The sequence below is a fragment of the Arvicanthis niloticus genome, chromosome 13 (genome assembly GCF_011762505.2).
Source record: "Arvicanthis niloticus isolate mArvNil1 chromosome 13, mArvNil1.pat.X, whole genome shotgun sequence".
Classification (NCBI taxonomy): domain Eukaryota; kingdom Metazoa; phylum Chordata; class Mammalia; order Rodentia; family Muridae; genus Arvicanthis; species Arvicanthis niloticus.
Window position 1 is genome coordinate 20,739,960 of NC_047670.1, and position 21,570 is coordinate 20,761,529.

The window sequence follows — 21,570 nt, forward strand, 5'->3', positions numbered from 1 at the left end:
TCTGTTTATAAATTGGGTTTGTATCTCTTTTGTTGTGTTTCACATAACTAAGAGTTTTACGTCACTAAGATTTATTTCATTGTTGTGGCTTCTTATTTAATATTAGATTCAGAAAGATGCTCCTTTCGCTGGATTATAATTTGTCACATTTTGACCACCATGGAAGTATATGTTTTGCTTCTATTCTTATGTTTATGCAGTCTTACTGCAATGATGTTAGACATATAAAAGTATAACAAACATTTTCCACCTAAAACATGTATTTATTGACTACTGGTGGCACTATGGAAATTTCTGTTTTTGTGTAATGACAGAGCTACATTGGAAGAAAACAAATGAGGGATTTTGAAAGCTGTCTTGAGGCATTTTGATGAAGAGAAAGAAATGAAGAGAAAGGATTGTAATGCCTATGAGTTAAGTAAATCCTCAACCTTGTCTTATACAGCCTGTCTGTTTCATCTCAGTTCCTCTTCTACCTTTTGTCATGTGTCTTTCCTTTTATGATGCTCCATGTGTTGGCTCCCTATCCGATCTCAGCTTTATATTACTTGATATCTAGCTTTCAAGAAATTATTACTTGTTTCAAGACCCTTGTCTCTTCTCCCTTAATTAATTAATTAATTAATTTAGTCACATTACATCCAGACTATAGCCACTCCTCCTCCCACTCCTTCCTCACACAGCCTTTGCCCCATCGTCTTCTCCTCTTTCCCTCCTAGGTACCAACCCACCATGGCATGTCAAGCTATTACAGGACTAGGCACCTCCTTTCCCACTGAGCCCAGAAAAGACATCCCAGTTAGGGGAACAGAATCCATAGGCAGGCAACAGAGTTAGGGACAGCCCCTGCTCTGGCTATTGGGGCACCTGAATGAAGACTAAGCTATACATCTGCTACATACGTGCAGGGGGCCTAGGTCCAGCCCACATATGCTCTTTGGTTGGTGGTTCTGTCTCTGAAAGCCCCACAAGGGTCCTGTTAGTTGACTCTGTTGGTCTTCTTATGGAGTCCCTATCCCATCTGGAGGCCCCTTGACTCCTTGAATTTCTTTTTTTTCTCCTAAACACTTTATCAGTATTTGTATATACATACATATTTATACATGTATACATATATACATACATATATGAACAATAATTAAATAAGATATATTTGAAAAGTATTGGGGGTTGGGAAGAGTGGGAGGAAGGAGAGAAAAAATTATGTAAATACAGTGCTCATATATGAAATTCTCAAAAAAGAATCCATTTTAAAAAAAATGTTCAACAGATTAACTTGCATTTTACAATATGAAAATAAATATGACCTATAATTATGTTGAAGGACATTTTAACTCACTACAAACTTTGAAATTTAAAATGAAATCAATAAAAATTATTTTATCCAGAAAACTAACAAAAAACTCAATAACATTTTATAATTCAAAGTATTTCTGAGAATAAGAAAATGGATTGTCAGAAGCTAAGTCAGCAGAGCCAGGAGGACACTGTGTGTTATTTCTTTTCTTTTCATTTCTTTTTTTCTTTTTTTATTATTATCAAATCATAATTTTTACTTTTTAACACAGGGGTTATAAACACAAAAATGCAGGATGTGTGGAAGGGGATGACACAGTAGCATAGATGTTCAGGGGGAGTACAGATATCTTTCAGAACAGGGTATCAGCTGGGTGAAGGTTCAGGGGTCAGGTCACTATGACTCTGCCTATGCTTCACTTGTCCTTTGAATTTCTAAAGAAAATTCAAATCCATCAAGATGCAAAGAATCTAACTGAGGAAATAAATAAATAATCAGGTTCAGTGATAGCATATATGTTCACATATGATGAAAACCTATGCCGGGCGGTGGTGGCACATGCCTTTAATCCCAGCACTTGGGAGGCAGAGGCAGGCAGATTTCTGAGTTCGAGGCCAGCCCGGTCTACAGAGTGAGCTCCAGGACAGCCAGGGCTACACAGAGAAACCCTGTCTCGAAAAACAAAACAAAACAAAACAAAACAAAACAAAAAAAGAAAACTTACGTATCTGTAAAGTAAATTAATTAGTATGCATTGAGTGGCTTACACATATTAGCTGAGAATATATACAAGATTTACTATGATACCCTTTAATACTGTGTTTAATTTAAAGTGCATCCCTTAGTGGGAGAAGGCATAGAAGCTAGGTTACGCGAAGCATCAGATTAGGGAACACAGAGATGTTCTTATGGAGACTTATGGAATGGTCTTCAGTTGTGTGCAGCTGAAATGCTTGAAAGCTGTCAAGTAAGAACACTGCAGGAGACAGGTGTTTTTTCCATCTTCTGGAAGAAATCTGAGTGGACATCCTAATGCAGGATAAACATGAGCTCTTAAATTTGGTTGCATAGCAGAGGTACCTGGAGAGATTTACAAACTCCTAAAGCCAAGGTACATGGCAGACTGATTAAATAATAATGTCTGTGAGCAGACCCAGGAGTCAATGCTTACGAAATGTCACATGGTTCCAATTGCACAGCCACAGCATTTGAGAATCATTGTGCCATAATATCTCTCCACTTACAGATTTATTTAAAGGTATCTTCCAATAATGGCTTACAGCTTTCTCCAAGGAACAGTTTTGTTCTTTAAAAAAATTAAAACATTTTTGTAGCTATTTAAATGGCTGTTCTTATATTTCATTTTCTGTTTGTAGCTATTCTAAAGAAGTATGACTTTTATGTATTGTGAGCTAAAATGCAAAGCTTGTACATATTAATACTGTCTCATGTGACATTTTAGCTTGTGTATATTGCATACATATTATACATTGCATCAGGTTTGAGCCAGGTTAAATATATTTCCTTAAACATTTATCATTATGTTATGTTGAAAAAAAAATCAAAATTTTCTCCTCTGTCTTTACAAAATAATTAATACATAATTGGTATGTGGCGTTATCCTTCTGTGAAGAAGCTTAGCAGGACTTTAAGAACTTACTCTATTTATTTATTTAGTATGTATGTGTACATGTGGGGGCATGTATGCCACAGTGCACATGCAGAGGGCAAAGGACAACTTGCAGAAGTCTGTGTTCTGTTCCCACCATGTGGACCCCAATGATGCAAGCTTGTCAGAAAATTCCTCTACCTGCCATGGCTTCACAATTTTTGCTGCCTTATGCTCTGTGATCAGTCCTGCCTTATGACTGATGTTTTCTTCATCATTACCAGCCTCACTTCTGTATGTTTTATAGATTCTTTATCTGAGTATATATATACATATATATGTATATATATACTCAGATAAAGTATATATATATATATCTGATACATATATATATATGTATATATATACTCAGATAAAGATATACATATATATATATACATATATATGTATATATATACATATATATAATATTTATTTAATAAATATGTGTTTATTAAATATATTTATTTAATATATATAATGGAAGAAGTACAATGTATATTAGCCTTTTAAAATTTTTATTTATGATTTTATTCTAAAGTTTACTTTTCACACATTAATATTGGCATTAAATTATAATATGATAAAGCCTTTCACCTTCCTCCTTTTTCTATAAACACTTATGATGATTGTAGCGAATTCTTCACTGTTTTAATATGCTTCATTTAGAATACAGTCTCACATGCTTTAGGTTACCTCACTAGACTTTAGCTTGACAATATAATTTCTGTTGTGGTTGAAGAATACTTAGTGGGTGATGTGGATATCTCAGTGGGTAAAATGCTTGCTTTTTAAGCATGTGGGCTTGAATTCAGATTCCAGCACCCACACAAAAAACTATGTCTCCTGCCTGTAACTCCAGCAGTGGGCATGTAGAAATCAGTGGATCCTAGGATCCTGTTGGCTACCTAGCCGAGATAAAATATTAAGCTTTAGGTTTAATGTGAGATCTTTGCATAAAATGTAGCAAGCTGAAGAGGGAGATAACTGATGTCCACTTCTGGCTCCCACAAGCACACGTGCAACACACATGTGCCTGTACCATGCACAAGAATATTGATTTCTGTCTTTTTCTTGGAGTGACTTTATTCTAAGTATGTATGTTTAGAAAATTATCAATGCAAACTACTAAGTGTATACTTAGTTGTTTTTCTAATAAAAAATATTTTCTGGAATATATGTAAACCAGTCTCATGTTTGTTGAAAGCTGTAAATATTTTCATATTCAAATAATAAGCCAATCCAGTAGACTTTATATATTTCACTAGCACACTTCTTCAAATCAGCATATGTCTGATACAAAAGATGTATTTTGAGAAAGTTATGCTTTAAACTCAAGCCATGGTAGAAGCTGTCTGTCTATGAAAAGGACTACTTCACTCTCATACACTGACCGAGGTGTCTGTGTCTGTGTTAATAACCAATTAAAATATTACAAAATACATACAAAAGAATTCTAATGTATGTAACCAACTGGTTTCCAATTGAACACTCAATTATTGAATGGTAAGCTATTGAACACATGGAAGGTACAAGGCAAGATCCTAGCTAGGCAACCACACCATCAGGCACTGTTTCAGCCAGGATGGTTCCCAATATGGCTTTGTAGATTGGAGACATACTATTGCTAGAATTCTAACAAAAAATAGAGTCCTTCTAGGGCCAAGATCAGCAAGAGGATGAAGACAATGTGTCAAATGCTTGATAGAAACGAAAACACTGGGCTTCCTCTCTGCCTCTATCCAGTCTAAGACCTCCTGACAGGGATGTATTTAGACATGTTCCTCTCCCAGGGCTATAGCTTCTGTCAGATTGATGTCACCTAGTGGGGGATCATTTGCTCCATACCATCTAAATTGCAGGTGGAATCTGAGTAGCACACATATTTCTTTAACTGTGTTATTCTTTCATTTGATTACTGTCACTTCTAATATATTTTGAGAGAGTTTATTACATAGCTATAACCACTCACACAAGGCAAAACATAACTTTGGTTTTGAGGAGGAATAGTCCACAATAACATTGCCAAACTTGAGTTGACATCTAGTGAGATGTGAATCTTCATTCAGCATCCTACTGTAACTGGTTGAGTATTGCATTTCTAATGGACACTGTTTGGTGTTCCTATTGTCCTTTAATGGACTATAGACATCACCCCTTCACCCTCCATTCTGAAAATAAGTGAAACTATCTGAATATGCTTTGAACAAAATTCTCATCTCATTCCCAGTTAAATATGTCTTTTGTGAAATTTCAGAAGTTGTCAAACACATAAATGTTAAAGGTTTTTATTTTTTCTTTGTATATTCTTTACAAATTATTACACCATAATTCATTTTATGCATCAAATGCAATTGACATGCTAAATAATACTATAATAGAATGGTTTAATATATTCTTAAACAGAAGAATAAAGGGAACATTTTCAAGCAAGGCTTTTTTTCACTATAGTATCTACCTTAACACAGCCAAGTAATCTTGTGTATTTCCATCAGAAGGCAAGGTACCCATCCATCAGTTGTTTTTCTGGGCATGATGACTGTACGATGTCTATAGAAATCTCCAAGGCATCTTACTTATTCTAAATGATGATCAAACTTTACTTGAATTCTTTTTAGGACTTAATTATTCTAGTTCCTGAAGATACAGAATTGATCAAGTTACAGCTTTGAGCAAGGTTGTTGTCCTCTTGGGGTTGTTTTATTTTTGTGAACTTTATTAAACAATTTCATTGTAAGATGGGTTTTATGCAGGTAAACATGAAATGCATGAGATGGGACTTAAGAAAGAAAATTTAAAAAGCAATTTTGGAATATATTATTTCTATGCTAAGACCTAAGCAAGTACCTTGCTGGGCTAAACATAGTCCAGGTTATTAGCTGGTAGCTGGGACTTAAAATCAGAATGTTTAGTTTTGTGGAAGGGCCAGGCTATGTGAACAAGGTCAAGTATAAAGGATTTGCTAGCTGGAACATGACACATGTGGATGAACTGAAGTAGTTCCAGGATATGAGTGTCTTCCACATTTTGTGCCATTTTCTGTTCTAGTCTCATGTATTTTTCCCTGTATGCATAAAAAACGACACCATGCATTATGGTTGCCTTTTCCTACACAGGATCAAAAATTAAACTCATAAAATAGCAAAGAGGGATATTTGAAGAACACTGGTAGTTAGTTATTCATGGTTTGCCTGGGGAAAATGGTACCAACATTACCATTTCAGACATTGTCCAAGTTACCGAAATCGTAGAAACTGCCAGGCTTCAGCCTGAAGCAAGTTAAAAGAATATGAATATGCACCATGGAAGCGAAGAGCAGGAGTGCAATGAAGCTGCTTCTCAGGAGAAGTGGATGGAGGGCTCACTTACATCTTCACTTCTGTGTGTACATCCACTTCATTCTATTCTGTGCTCAGTATTAACTTACCAATACTATAGAAGTCACAGGATACCACTCCAAAATTTCACACCTTGTCATCCAGAGAAACACTTGCCTCAAGTTCAGAAATGATGGGTGGGGTCCACTTGATCAAATAGAGTCAGACACTGATCCTTGAACCAGGTGGCCATGACCAGTGTGAGTATGGATTGCCAGTACTAATCCACTCCATTTGATTCTACTGTTAAACCAATCATCTGTAGTCAGGCTCATGGCTGCATGAACCAAGTAGCTTGTCTAACACTGAAGTTTCTATAGGAATCTCTCAAGTGAATCAGGAGGCAGGGTATTTTCATAAAAACAAACAAAACATAACAAAAATTCCAAAATGCTGGACAATCATGTTGGCATAAATTATCAGCTTGAAGAAAAGCTATAATCATCTTGGAGATAAGCCTCTGGAAATACATGTGGGGCGTTATCTTTGTTGTGTTAATTGCGATGCACGGTTCCATTCCTGACTGGGATCCTGGATGGTCTCAATGGAGGAAGGAAATTGAGTGTGTGCATCCTTCTCTGTTTCCTGACTGTGACTGTAATGAATGTGATACTGAACTGAACTGATACTCACTGAACTGTGAGGTGGAGTGAACCCTTTCTCCCTGAGGCTGCTTTTACCAGCGTGTTTTATCACAGAAACAGGAAAAAAAACTAAGACACAAACCAAGATGTATCAATTACATTATACGTGATTTTTAAATCAATTAATTTCTTTGGGCCTGTCTTAGTCATTGCTCTGTTACTGTGAAGAGATACCATGACTAAGAAAAGTCTTATATAAAAAGGCATTTAATTGGGAGCTTTTTTTTTCTTTCAATTTTATAGGTTTAATTCATTTTCATCATGATGTTGGAACAGTTGCTGAGAGAGACATCTTGGTCTAAAGGTAGAGAAAAACAAAGAAACAGAGAAACAGTTAGGCAGACAGACAGACAGACAGACAGACACACACACACACACAGAGAGAGAGAGAGAGAGAGAGAGAGAGAGAGAGAGAGAGAGAGAGAGAGAGGTGCTGATCTCGTGTGAGCTTTCAAAATATCAAAGCCCAATCTCCGTGATAGTGATACATGTATGTGTGTACACACACACACACACACACACACACACACACACACACACACATTATTTCTTGATATTTAATATGTGCCAAGTAGCATTATAGGAAATGTGTATAGTTTTGTCTTCTCTACCACAGCTCTATGAACTAGATCTTGTCAGTAAGTGCAATAGGAGATAAGGGGTTAAGTGAATTGAAATCTCACAGTGAATTAATGAGGTATTTAAATATGGGTCCAATTGATTCTCAAAGTCATGAATGGATTTCATTTAAATGGGTCATTTAAATCTTCATTTCAGGAAAAAGTTATAACTTGCATGGTCATTTTGAAATTTTAACTGTAATAACAACAATATTTCACTATTATTTTTAAGAATTTAAAAAGATTATTTTACTTTTTTTATTGCAATTTGGTGATATCTCTGGTAATTATAATCAAAATCATGTTTTTTTGTTAAATGAAAGCATTTTTGTACCATAGAATTACACATAGCTGTTCCGGAGAAATACAAACTTTATTTTTGAATGGTAAGATTGAAAATTTTCAGCAAATATAGAAAGTAAGAATCATGTCTTGCCTGGAAGCAATATGTAACCTTTAGACAGGCTTCTGGGAGAATCTGCAATAGCATATATCAACAGTAGATATAAAGTTTAAAGAAAAATAAATGATTGCAACATCTGCACTATGGCCCATCTTAATAGAATGTATTTTTTCTCATATAATTTGTATCAAAATATACCATATGTGTATGAGTGATTTACTTCGGTGGAAATCTCTTTTGATTACACACAGTAAAGACAAGGAACAGTCTCATTAACTGCCTACCAATGTCAGGCTAACAACAGGTGACTAGAAGATTGTTTCCTTCAGAGGTTTCATGTAAGCTTTTTATTTGCTCAATCCAGTTGAGATTGTATGGAGTTCATTTCCTCAAAGTGGCAGAATGGAGGTATTCATTTTTTATTTTTCTGTTAGCAGGGTGTTGATTTCAGATTTGATAGGTCACCCGTATTTTGTGGTTTGTTGGCCCTTTGCCTCTAAAGTCAGCAATGGTGGTAGCTGTTCTCCTGCTTTCTCTTTCCTGCCTAGTCATCTGTCACCACATCTCTGAGCACTGCTGGGAAATGTTTTCAGACCTTCTCTTTCTATGACTTCATATGATTGTGGACTCATTGATAACTCAATAAGATCTTCCTATGGTCAAGTCTATAACCTCATCACATCTCTCACCTTGGGGCTCAGGGGATATTGCAGAAACAGAGAGATGTAAGAGCCAGAGATATGGAAGAGTTCATTAACACTGTCTTCAGAGCATGGCATGGCCTCATGAATTCATGTACTCATGAATTCATAACAGCTAGAGTTATCTGCATAACATCAAGCCAGCCAGCCTTTCAGGGCTGATGACTTCTTCAATTTTCATAACTTGTTAGAATGGCACAGCTTCAGGAAAATACATTACTTACTATTTCAGTTTATTATAAATAAACATCCAGTTGAAGAGGTAATTATGTCAGCAAAGCCTGTATATGTTCCAGGATAATATTGTCCCAGCCACCTGCTATGTTTTTAGACTTAGAAAGCCTCCTGAACCATCATTTAAGAGAGTTTCACTGGGTAGGCACGATTGTTTGACACATTGGCAATGGCTCACTATGTCAGTCTCCATTCTTCTCCTTCTCCTTCCTCTTCTTCTTTCATTTTTCTTTTTCTCCTTCTTCTTTTCCTCCCTCTTTCTCCTCCTCCTCTTCCTCCTTCTCCTCCTCCTCCTCCTCCTCCTCCTCCTCCTCCTCCTCCTCCTCCTCCTCTTCTTCCTCCTCCTCCTCCTTCTTCTTCCTTTTCTTTCTCCTCCTTCTCCACCACCACTACCTTCTCCTGTCTTCTTTGTAGAATTCAGGGTTGGGATTGACTCTGCCTTGTCTTTCTGGCAGCTGTACTTAAGCTGTCAGGGACCTTTCCCACCACTCATTTCATTAGCATACCAGAGGCATCTTTTGCAGAGGTTCATAGTATCTGCATTACGAAAACTGGCAATGAATATATAATAAATACTTGTAATTATTTTAATGTCCCTTTGAGTCAACAGAATAGTGTCTTTTAATGATTGTACACTACTTGTATTTATTACAACTGTAATATTTAGAAATACCTCTACCGTTTTTAGATCCTCATTCATGTTTTTATTCTGCTTTCATTTTTGCCTAGTGGGCTTTTGTCTTTTTATCCTTTCTTGTCAAACTTCTTTGATCTCTGCTCCACAGATTGTATCCATGTCACTCCTGTTTATAGTGCTTATTTTTCCTGATCTCAGCACATATTTTACTCAATAGAGCTTTAAGTTTGAGTGTAGCCTTGATCTCTTTCTTGTATTATAAATGTATGTTAAAATATTTGTTTAGAGCTTTCTTTTGTACTGTCTATGGGTTTTAGTATATAAGACCTTATATAGCTAATTTGCAAGTTGCCAACCCCAGATCAGCATTATCAACATATTTTATTCTCCATGTATGTTCTTTGTGTTTTTGAAATTGGAGTTCTTAGAAAGGCATGCTTATGGTTTCTTTCTTTTACTGCAATAATCCAGTTATCTAACTTCTATCACTTTGAATATATTCCTATGTTTCAGGTTCTTTTTAGTTGAAAATTCTCTAGTTTTCTGATGTTCTTCTTTTGGGGATGAAGACAAAATATGATTTTTGTCTGATTGTTATGAAGCATTTTTTTTGTAAATTAAAAAAGATTTATTTATTTAATGTCTATAAAATATTTATTTATTTATTTATTATTTATTTAATGTCTATAAGTACACTATAGGTGTCTACAGGCACACCAGAAGAGGGCATTGGATCCCATTAGAGATGGCTATGAGTTGTGGGGAGCCGACAGAAGGTGGCTATCATTCTTGCAGTTATCTTGAGCCATATACCCTGACAAGAGACTTGTTTACAATAGCCTACAACAGCTGAGCACACTCTGATAACATCTTGTTTTAGATACCCAGGATTTTCCATTGGGTGGGTGAGACTTAAAGGTGTAACTTAAAGGTGTAATTTAGAGATAAGATTTAAAGTTGTAACTTAAAGGCGTGGCTTAGAAGTGAGACATATAAGAGGTGAGAGACAGACAGAAGAAATTATTAGACATTTGGTACTTGAGATTTGTAGCTAGAAGAAATTGGAACTAGGGATTAGACACTTGGAAGAGTACTTGAGGCTTGAGATTTGATGCAGGTAACTTGGAACTGGGAAAGAGACTAGCAACTTAGAACTAGGATTAGGACTTGAGACTTGGTGCCAAAGCTTAGGACCTGAGACTTGGTACTAGGAACTAGGGACTTGGAGAGAAGAAGAGAGACTGAAGAATAAACGGGATTGAATCACACTCTGTGTGGTCTCCATTCTTCGAGTCTGTCCTCACTTTCTCTCTTGCTGAACCCCGACCTGTGGACTGGAGCAGCTTGGGGCAGTGCGGATTCTAACAAATTAGCCCCCAAGGCTTTTGGCAATGCGGTTTCCAATATTGATAGAGCAGTCCAGACTTTTTAGCCCCCAAACCTGCGGCAGAGCGGTTCTCGACAATGAATCACCATGGATTGCTTGGAATTGATCTCAGGATGTCTGGATGAGCAGACCACTGAGCCGTTTCTCCCATCCTCCTATTGTTTTCTTTATAACTCTAGTGCATCTCAAATATAGATACATTTTCATGCTAAATCTGTAAATTCTTCTTTTATATATTTTGTAGATTTTCTGATAATTTTGTAATTGATATTTTTAAATATGCCTGCAAATTAAAGTTAATTTTTAGAGTAAAACAACAATGAGCATTCCTGTGCCATTTTCATACATATGTCATTGTACTTTGCTCCCACTGGATTTACTGCTTTATTCATCCTTCCACTTTCTTGATGGTCTCTTCTTTCCCTTCTGCCTTCATGACACATATGCAATATATTAATATTAATATATATGCATTTTATAGTTATATCTAAATTCTGAATACAACATAAAATGTTTCATTTTTCTTATCTTCCAATATTTCCTATTAAAATTTTCTACCTCCATCACCCCTTATTCATACTCACTGTCCACCCTCTACTTTCATATCATGTACATATGCACATTAGATTCTGCATATAAGATTAAACATAATATTTTCATAATATTTAAACATAAAAAATATTATGTTTAAAAAATAACATAATATTTTTTAAACATAATATTTATTTTCTTATGGCTTGTTTTGCATAATATCTCTAGTTTTATTTACTTTTCCTGTAAATGATACAATTTCCTTATTTTTATGGCTGAATAAAGAAACATTATATATATTTATAGCATATTACGCGCGCGTGCGCGCACACACACACACACACACACACACACACACACAATGGTTTCTTCTCATTCATTTGATGATGGATATCCTGACTGGTTATACACCCTGAAAATTGTGAGTGGTATAGCAATAAGCAAAAGATATTTTCTCTTTATCCTCTGGAAGAAGCTGCCTAAAAATTGAAAATGATTTCTTTGTTTAAAAAAAAAAAGTAGAAGTGAATGCCAAGACCAGTTTATGATATATCTTTCCATTTTTCAAATGAGAATCTTCTTTCTTTTATCTTGTGACCAATTCAGGTATGGGTGAACATGGTCTTTGGGACTGAGTTAAGTGCAGTGCAAAGCAGAGTATTAGAACTTAAAACAAAATCAACACATATTTGCTTTTATTTAGACCATTAACACAAAACATTAGGATTTAAAAAGGCATTATCAACAAAAACGTTTTTTTGCATTATTGAAATAATTTTTAATTTCAATAATATTAGCTGAATATTAGCTTCCCACATGAAGTATAAAATAAATAACAAAGCCAAGATGAGGTACACAGTCTAAGGTAGGAATTTTCCTATCAGTCCATTGTAGTGACTTTGAATATCAGTTTCGGAAATTGAAATATGAGCTCTTCTGAAAATATTTAATTTATTCATTATTTTCCTGTTCACTTTTCTTTCTTCAAGACTTCATATTAACCTCTAAATTCATATTTATCTGTAGATTAGTACAGCACTTAGAACTACTTTGCTAGGGAGCTTTCTTTGTGTGGTGGATGGCAGTTACAAAGAATATGTGTTAGTGTAGTACTCAGCCATAAATGGGACATCTATATCACTTTGCTACCCGAGGCTCAGTGATCATTCAGGAAGAGGTGGTAGAGAGATTGTAAGAGCCCAAGGTTTAGGAGAACTAGAGCTAAACAATGTCTTTAGATATAGCTCATTAACTCTCAGGAGCTGTGGCTATCTGTACAAGACCTGTACAAGATAAAGCCAATTAACATCCTTGTGTAGAGTCTTAGGGTTTCTATTGCTGTGAAGAGGCACCATGACCATGACAACTCTTATAACCAAAAGCATTTACTTGAGCCTGGCTTACAGTTTCAGAGGTTTAGTCCATTCTCATCATGGAGAAAAACAGTAGAATACAGGCTGACATGGTACTGGAGAAGCTGAGAATTTTGCATTTTGATAGGCAGTCAGCAGAAAAAGACTGAAACACATTTTCTCCAACAAGGCTGTATATATTCCAACAAGGCCACACTTCCTAGTGTCACTCCCTGTAGGACAGTCAGTCAAACATAGTCAATTGCGACCATTCTTATTTAAACCACTATATTCTACTCCCTTGCCCCCATAGGTTTGTAGCTATAACATAATGCAAAAATGCATTGAGTCTGACTTCAGAAGTTCCCATAGTTTATAACAGTCTCAACACTTTTTAAAAGTCCAAAGTCCAATGTCTCCTTTGATATTCATGGCAATCTCTAAATTGTAATCCGCTATAAAATCAAAATATAAATTACATACTTCTAATGTACAATGACACAGGACATATATTACCATTACACATTGAGGAAAGAAAGCATAGTGAAGATATACTGAACCAAAGCAAGACCAAAAACCAATTGGACATACTCCAAACTCTGTATCTTCATGTCTAATGTCAAAGCACTTTTCAAATCTTCAACTTCTTTCAGCACTGTTGATCACAACATACTTCTATCTCTTGGTCTGGCTCTACTCCCTGCTAACAGCTCTCCTGGGCTGGTATCTCATGGTTCTGGTATCTCCAACATTTTGGGGTCTTCAAGGCAATCTAGGCTTCACCCTCACAATTTCACACCTCTCTAAGCTGCCATGCAGGGACAACCCTGACATATGCCTGGTCTCAGTGTTATGGAGAGGAGATTCCATAATCCCTTTCTTTGATCCTCAACTCTAAAGTCAGAACTATATGACCAAAACTACGAAGTTCTGCTGCTTGCTGGGGCTGGAACATGGCCCCTCCTCCAGGTACATCTTCACCAGTTTTCTGTTTTCAATGGTTTTGTCACCACCTAAACCTGTCTGTCTTGAAACTTGCTCTGCAGTTCCAGACAGAACTGGCTGGCCTTAGTTTCAGTGATCTGTTTGCCTCTGTTTCCTGAGTGCTGGGATTAAAGGTGTGTACTACAATGCCTGAACCTAAACTGTTTGTTAATTCCCTTTTACTGGTTGAAAGCTTAGCTGCATGGAGTCTTGCCCTGAGGTTACAACTCCATTTATCCCATTTAAGATCAGGCTTTTCTTTAATCTGTTTACCTACTTGAACATAGGATTTAGCTCCATTCCACTTCCTGGTGCATCTCTTCTTCCTCAATTTTTGTATTTTTTCCTGTGCATTTTGTATTTTTCATTGCTCGGTTTGTTCCCTTTTATTATAGATCATCCTAAGAGTGAACACTAATAGCCACAAAACAGAGTCAATATCAGGCTGTTTTAAAATTTTCTCTGCCAATGAGATGAATCAAAAACTCTTCAATTTAGCCACCACACATAGCATTGGGAGGAATTCATGAGCTTCTTTACCATATCTGAAGAGTTAAAGGGCAGTTTGATGGCTTCAGGAGTAAGATGAGCCTTTCAGAGGTTGGCTATTAGCAGACTAACTATTGTCTAGTGAGGGGTTCTACACACAGGAGCATATGAGCACTACAGTCAAGAGTAATGCATTAGTAAAACAAGTGACACAAAGTTGGGGAACAGAGAAGTGTAGTAGGTCTGGGCATAATGTAGGGTGAATATGATTAAGATTTTCTGAAATTCTCAAAGAATTAATGAAGATATACAAGTTATAGTTTTACTATGAAAATAATGAATACTTATATATGGGTTATTGTAGAACTCTAATGAACAGCAATACAATATATCCACTAAACTATTATGTAGAAACATGACATTCTAGGCTTGTTCCACATTACTGTCACCTTTAATCAATTGCCTAGCTAGTGATGGGTTTTCAAAGTGAAAAATAACTTCAAAGAATCCAAATCAGAAATAACTATGGAATTAGACATGACAATAGAAAAACAAAAGTGTTGACAGTAACAGACATACAGATTGTCACACCAAATAAAAGAATAAGATCATGGGACTTAAAATTCCTTTACAGATAAACCAAAATGTTTTCTTAATATCTAGGCATAAAAAATTGCCATGCATGCAGCATGAAACATATGTAACAATGAGTAAATTTTCTTTTTTTTTTGATATTTGGTTCAGAATGTCACATGGAATATTTCATATAAACTTGACATTGCCTAAATGACTATCTAAGTTCAATGGAACAACATTACTGGGAAGAGCTTATGGTTAGACTGGCTATTCCCCCAGCCATAAGATAAAATACAACCCTTAATCAGATGCAGATTGGGAAGTCTTTTCTGAGTTGTGCTGCCATATATGTAGGACTGTGGATAAGGATGTTGGTAAGGATGTTGTCTCACTGCTTCCCTTTTATAGACTTACAGAAAAAATACCTGATTGGTTTATGCTGCATGAAAAGTTGTGCTTCCCATGAATGACTGCCTTTAAAATATTTTGGAAATTATATGAAAGATAAGTCATTATGCTTCTGCCAGATTTTGGATATCAGAAAGTTCAAAGCCAAATTTAAAAACAGATTTTAATAGCCATATAGTCTCTTACTGGATTCAAGGTTTTGTAGTCAATTTAAGTGACAGGAGGCCTGACTTCATTCTTCTTTCTAGTAATTCCATGATTTGTTTTTGGCCTTGTATTTCTTGTGCTATCTAAACCATTTTGAAAGCATGCAGGGTGTAATTACCTGAACAAATTAAATGATTTTTTTCCTATCAAAGCTTATATATGTGATAAAACAGTACTAAAAAATGAATCATCAATTATACCAAAATGACATATTGGAAAATCACATACCCTTATTTTTTTAGTATTTATTCCAAAGTATGAAGAATATAAGATACAGGAGAGTCTTAATTTCATGTTACTCCAGTTATGGGAAGGAGTAAAATGCATGATAATTAATATTTCTATAAAAACAAATCCTATATTTTTACTACTATAAAAATTTAGAGTATGGGAAATTTTTGGTCTTATTTGTTTTGATTTTTATTTTTGTTTCTGTTTTGACTTTTTTGGCCAGAAGAGAAGGAACATGGAGATGTGTGGGCACACAGCAATGGAGGATCTGGAATGAATTGGGGGAGGGGGAAAACATTAAAAATTTATTATTTTAAAAAATTAAAAATTACTTAGAGTTTAAAATATACAGAAGGGCTCTATATCATAAAAATTTAAAAGTGTTTTGAGATATATTAACTTGGTAATCTATTTTGCATAATGTAAGCTAATTATAAGTCAGCCTACTTGGGTTTCAATATTAGCCCTTGAGTGTTATTGTCCAAAAAGGTATTTGTTGTACATTGTCTCTGTTTAAAACTAAATTTATTAGTGTAACCACCAGTGGTGGTGGTTTGTTTGGCTGATGATCTTCTTTTAAACTCTGCCTGTTGCTGCGTGTTATTGTATTGATGAGGTGGAGAATATTAACGTGAAATAGTAAATCCCAGCCAAATGTAGGAAGTTAAAACATAAAGCGTTTATCTCTCACTCTCACTCCGATTCTGTAGTAACCATGCTGGTGGGGCTCTTGAAGCAGTTGCCTCAATTCTTGGGCCTGGTAGGAGAGGAAAGGGCCTGTCAGAGTTGTTACTCATGAGAGGGAAATGGACACACAGCTCATGCTGAGTCTCCAGGCTTCTGCTGAGATAGACAAGGGTTTTGTCATGTGTATACTTCATTTTTCAAGGTGAGCTTGTCACTTAAACCTGTTTCTAATAAAGCGGGGTTCTGTAGAAATGGCAAAATTAAGAATATAAATAATAAGAAGGACTTATCTCTTGTATTTTCATTCTGCTTGTTTGAGTCTGGTACAATGTTTAGTACGAGTTCATAGATTATCAGGGTGTCTGGTCTTGAACTTCACTTAAGTACATCACATACATTTTCAAGAACATCTATTTTTTTGAGATGTTAATATATAAAATAAAAGCCTGCTGGCATGACCAGTTTTCTTACATTCATTTCTAATCTGCATTCTAAGATATTTTCTTCAGTAAAGGATTTGAGATATTTCATGTTTAAATCATGGAATTAGTTTTAAAAAGATTACATTTACTCATTAAAAGATTACATTTAATGCATGTATATGCATGTGTATGTGTGCACATATGTGTGTGTGTGTGTGTTTTGTGTGTATGTGGATAGTGTGCATGTGCATGCAATAGCTCATGTGTGGTCAGAGGACATTTTTCAAGATTTGGTACTTTTTTACCCTGTGTGTCCTGAGAATTAAACTCAAGTCCTCAGGTCAACAATTGTCTTTACTGGCTGCCATGTCTGGCTAGCCCCAGAGTTGTTTGAAGACTAAGTGAATTGATCTATAGGTGCTTTTAAGTAAGCTGATGCAGAAGTGCTCATTAAATTGAATCCATTGTTCACATTATTTCAAACATAATGACTGTATGTGTGTGTGTATGTGTGCATGTATGTGTATGTGCATGTGTATGTTATAAATGTTCCCATTTGCAATGGAGCACTATATGGACACTTGTTCTCTGCATTTAATCTCTGAAGAGGTGGGTGTGAGAGCTGTACTAATCAGTGAATACAAGTTAGAATTTAGAGGGCAGTTTGATAATAAGTCTGTTTAGCAAAATAGCAGCACTAGGTTCAACCCTGGTACCAGTGTACTGCCCAGACATGTGGTTTTGGCCACACTGATGGTCCCAGGCACATACTCGTTCCTTTGGAGTAGGTCTTGAATACAATCAGAAAGCCATTGGTTACTCCATGACATTTGTGTGTCTTTTGTACTGATGGGCATATCTTATCTTGTCAAACTGATCATTTTTGCAGCTTTCTGGATTTGCAGCTAAGTAACACTGTTGATACTTTTCCCCCTACCTGTCATCATAGCAGCCTCTGGTACTATGAAAATTAGCCAGCAGGAGCAGAGCTTTCAGTTCATTAATAACTTGATTTCTCCACCCACTGAACACTTTTAAATGTGGACTATACTGAGAATCAACTAAAACCCAAGCAGATTGGCACACCTGTGAGTGACTTGCTGGATTGGATCATTTCAGGTAGAAAGACTATGTCTGGGCCAAATCTTCTGCTGGCAACCCACACACAAGAGCATAGAAGAAGCTTTTGCTTTTTTCCTGTTTATGCGTGTATGTTTGTGCCTAATATATATGGCTGGTGTCCAAAGAAGCCAAAAGAGGTTGTTAAATCTTCTGTAACTGGAGTTACAGATGGTTATCAGCTGCCATGTGAGTGTCAGGAATCATACAAGGCTCTACTACAAGAACAGCCAGTGTTCTTAACTTCTGGGTCATCTTTTCAGTCCACAGAATTATTTTTTAACAAATACACATAGCTTTAAGGTTTTAAAACAGAAGGGCCAACATATTCCTCACAAGTTTTGTATTTAGTATATCTCAGACAATTACCAGAAGTTAGTATTACATACACAAATTTCAATACATGTGACAAAGATTAGCTTCTCTGGTCACAAGTAATGACATTTGTGCATTGAATTTTGACTTTAAAGTTTGTAGAACTGTAAGAAATGAGATGATTGTTTTAGCTCTTGAAGTTATAAAACTAAACTTTGTAGGAAAATAAAGAAGTGATATTATTTACTATCAAAGATACAGGTGGGTTTACTTTCCTTCAAAGTTGATATATATTCCAAGTATCTTAGCATGGTCTTTTTGCTTTCTTAATTTTTCTTTTACCTCTCAAAAATATTTTCCTGGGTTAGAAATCTAATTAATTTTTTTCTAGAATTTTTGTTTTTAAATTATCAACATGCAGGATAGTTTCTTTGCATGAAACTATCATTTGATGCAGATACCAGTGAAAGTTAGAAGTAGGCATTGGATGCCCTGGAGGTCAAAATACAGGTTATTGTGAGCCACTTAATGTGGTTTTTGGGAACAGAACTTGAGTCTCCTAGAAAAGCAGAAAACAATGTTTACACATCTATCTATCTATCTATCTATCTATCTATCTATCTATCTATCTATCTAATACCTACTTACCTATCTACCTACATACCTATGTATCTATGGGTATTTCTCCTACATATATTTCTGCATATCATATGCAGGCCTGGTGCCCATGGAAGTCAAGATGGTGTTGGATATCCCTAGGACTAGAGTTAGATTTGTGTGACACAATGTGAATGCTGGGAATCAAACTCGGGACCTCAGAAAGTGTTCTTAATCATTGAGCTACCTCCAGCCCCAATTTATTTTCTTTCAACTAACATTTCTCTGTCAACATTAGACCAAAGCCAAAGAAGTATGGCATAAGTAGAAAAAGATAAAAAAAACTTATTGAGATGTAGAAGAGTAGCTAGGAACTCTTCCCTTAAATATAAATATAATATAAATATAGATATAAATATTTAGGCATGGGCACATGTGCTTAAATGTATTTATATCACCGTAAACAAGCATTATAAGGTACTGTGTGTATGACTTTAAAAAATAGAATAACCCATTCTGTATAATTTATAACTACATAAGTATTTCACTTTTATTTTTGATCAAGTTTTGAACTTGTTTAGAACTGATCTATCTTATTGGGGACCTAAGAAATGGAAATTGCATTTTGTAAAGTGGTGAACCTTTTGAAGAATTAAAAGGCCCAACAAGCATGTGAAAGAGTCACCAATTTACACTCAAACAGTGAACAGAAGCTGGTGACCCCTGTGGTTGAATTAGGGAAAAGCTGGAAGAAGCTGAAGAGAAGGGTGACCCTATAGGAAGACAAGAAGTCTTAACTCATCTGAACCCCCAAGATTGCTCAGACACTAAGCCACCAACCAGGAAGCATATACCAGCTGATATGAGGCCCCCAACATATATACAGCAGAGGACTGCTGGGTCCTGACTCAGTGAGAGAAGATGTACTTAACCCTCAAGAGACTTGAGGCCCCAGTGAGTGGGGATGTCTTGTGGGGTGGGGGTGGAGGTTAGGGGTGGGGACATCCTCTTGGAGACGAGGAGGAGGTGAGAGGTATGGGATGTGGAATAGTCAGAGGCTGGGCCGGGAGAGGGATAAAGACTAGACTGTAAAAAATGATTAAAGAATATAAAAAAATTTAAAAAATTAAATAATTTAGTGACTGTAGTTAACCTTCAGTAGATCACTGTAATAAGTTGTCCTTTTAATATTTGTAATGTATTGTGGTTTTTGAAGTTGAGTATAAAGTGAATTTCCTGTAAGGTGAATGATATCATTATCCTGCAGGTTTTCTTTTGGGGGCCTGGAGAACAACACAGGTTAAATTTCAGAGAATACAGAGTGGACTGATAGTGCTTTGGAGTGAATGATGATCTGAGTCTGAGGATTTTGTCAAAATCCAGGCTTTTTCATTGGTGGAGCACAGAGTTCACTAGTCCCATGCATTTTATGTAAGGGAGGCTTTTCACCTTGATGTGCCCTGGTTTCCATGGTGACAATACTATTGGTCTTGGCATAATAGTGGAATAGAAGCATATCATGTTAAATAAGACACAGCACCTCAGCCACGAATGCTTTTGCTTCCTGATTTATGAGACATAGCATGATTGAGGAAAAGAATTTGTAAGTGGCAATTAGAGGCACATAGGTAAAGAATTACATCAAGATTGATTGTTTTCAGTGAAGTGCAGTTAATGGAGCATGTAAACAAAAAGGGTTTTCCATTCTTTGGCTGGCTGGCATATCTTCTGATTTAATCAAATAGGATTGCAGCATGCCTTTAACTTTCTACATAGGCTGACAAAGGTAATTTGGAATGCGGCTTTCAGATGGGTGTCTGCTACCACTGCCAGGGTTTCTATCTTCCTGAAGGAAACACAACTGCAAGTGTCCTTTCAAGCTGATTGATAGGCACAAGGAAGCTGGAACAAGAGTTCAGTCTCCAAGAAACAAGAAAAAGTTGTGTTTGTTAAATGGGGCAGAAAGAGATCTGTTATCCTCTTGTGAATTTGGTGTCTAATTTAGTGTCTGTGAAGAACCATGTGTGGTACATGAAACCAGATACGCACTGCCAATGCAATACGCTTCATTTGAGTGGTAACATTTTCATTGAACTGCACCCAGACTGCTCCACGGCCAACCTACAAATTCTTCCTGATTAGAATCATCTATAATTGTAAATCATTGATATTGAACTTGGAAAAGAAGAGGATGTCTCCGGGCTAAGGGCTATAGGATACATTGTGATTAAGAGAAGAATTGAATTTCTGATCCTTGGTTTTACTCTTGAGTGATTCCCATTTCTATCATGGATCCTCTGTCCACCGAAAGCAAATGCTGTATGAGGAAGAATAGAATTAGTGCATATTATACGACACATTCTTCCTTCCATTCCTGCTGCCCCCAGAGATATGTATTCCACCATTAGTTACTCAACAAGGGCATTGGTATCTGCTATGGACGGAGATAAAACTGAATACCTGAGTAATTGTGATGTGGTATATCTAGACACGAACACATCATTTCTATATTGAAAGATTCGGCTTATGTAATGGTTCAGAAATGCAGTGACTCTATCAGATTGGAAATGGGTGAGTAAAGATTTCACATCGAGTCAAAAGGGAAAAGAATATTCTAGACATAAACAATGAACAATGATAGAAAGATATGAAGGGCTACGGTATTCACTGTTGCTTAGCTATGGCCAAAACCCCAAGGAGGGCT